Consider the following 1,556-nt stretch of genomic DNA (forward strand, 5'->3'; position numbering starts at 1 on the left):
CCTCTCCTCATATTCGCCCTCCACCCTAGCAAGCCTCCTCTCTACTCTTAAAAGAGAGGGGGAAAAATCTCTTTGTGGAAGCTCTAGTGTGTCGCAGTGTGTCCCATTGTATACCCTTTTGTCCACATTTCTTTGCTTGTCAATGTTCATTGTAATGACTCTTTGGTCGGGTATCAGACCCCTGTGTTGCAGGATCACAGACCTAGATGTGGCCCTGGTGGCAGCACAGGCAGGATCCCACCATGGTTCCAGGTGGCATCACTGACTACTCACATCAGCCTGTTCCTCACTACCCTCGAGTCTCCAGTTCTGCCTCTCTTCCTTGGGCCCACAACCTTCGGGTTCTCTTTCTCTTCCATTTCTCCACCACTTACTTGCTTCCCTTAGTGGTGCCCAGTGTCTCTGAGTGTCTGGGGTCATCTCAGGAGTGGTCACAGGTCTACTATACCCCACATAAGCATCATGGCACCAGGCAAGGGTCATCTTGGCCATGGTCTGCCCTCCCAGGCCTGTGCAGTGGTCACCTCAGTCTAGCTTTGTGTCTGTACTGCATGGTGCTGTACTGGCGATTGTCTCAGCTCGCTTCTTGCCAGGGCCTTCCTGAGTGGCCTCATGGGAGCCAGTCTGGGCCTGAGCAGTGCCAGACTGGTGGGGTATCTCAGGCTCACTTTCATTTATTTATTTATTCATATTACATCTCAATTGTTATCCCATCCCTTGTATCCTCCCATTCCTCCCTCCCTCCCATTTTCTCCCTACTCCCCTCCCCTATGACTGTGACTGAGGGGGACCTCCTCCCCCTGTATATGCTTATAGATTATCAAGTCTCTTTTTGGTAGCCTGTTATGCTTCCTCTGAGTTCCGCCAGGCCTCCCCATCCGGGGTATGTGGTCAAATATGGGGCACCAGAGTTTGTGTGAAAGTCAGATCCCACTCTCCACTCAACTGTGGAGAATGTCCTGTCTGTTGGCTAGATCTGGGTAGGGGTTCAAAGATCACTGTAAGGACAATATGTGCAGTAAACTTCGAACCCCTTCTGACTTTTATTTTTAAGGGAATGTTAGGTTACTAATCATTCGGATGTTCAAAAGTCAGAACACTGAGCATAGACATGGTTCCTCTCCTTCCTGCCACCTACTGAGGCACACCTGTCACCCACTGACTCACACCTGCCACCTACTGAGGCACACCTGCCAACTACTGACTCACACCTGCCACCTACTGACCAACTCCTGTCACAGCAGCCACACCTGCTACAATGCCTCTAGGGGCAGCACATTATCACTTTCAGGGCAGGGTAAACTAAAATTGTTTCTTCTTCTATCTCCTCATCACCACATTGCATCAGAGTGTCAAAGTAACATCCTTCAGCATTAAAACTCATCCTGACATGTCTAAATGATTTGCAGATGTTAAACATGGGAGGGGAAACAGTACTTTATACAGTGGTAGAGAGAGTCCAGTGTGTCTTTAGTTACTCTTTCCTTCCTACCCAGTAATCCTGCCAATCTCCCCTAATACCCAGGGAGCTCCAGAGTATTTCTTCACCTCATCAA

General features: G+C 49.3%; 1 non-coding gene and 1 pseudogene across 1 annotated transcript; both read right to left on the minus strand.

Annotated features, from left to right (window-relative positions):
- Window positions 1-1,056: 1,056 nt before the first annotated feature.
- On the minus strand, window positions 1,057-1,189 carry LOC127204828 (small nucleolar RNA SNORA17). Its single transcript, XR_007832526.1, has one exon. It is a non-coding gene; the product is annotated as a small nucleolar RNA SNORA17 (small nucleolar RNA).
- Window positions 1,190-1,199: 10 nt separating this feature from the next.
- Window positions 1,200-1,275, minus strand: LOC127204835 (uncharacterized; annotated as a pseudogene).
- Between the last annotated feature and the right edge of the window lie 281 nt (window positions 1,276-1,556).

Source organism: Acomys russatus, chromosome 20 (assembly GCF_903995435.1).
Source record: "Acomys russatus chromosome 20, mAcoRus1.1, whole genome shotgun sequence".
Taxonomy (NCBI): domain Eukaryota; kingdom Metazoa; phylum Chordata; class Mammalia; order Rodentia; family Muridae; genus Acomys; species Acomys russatus.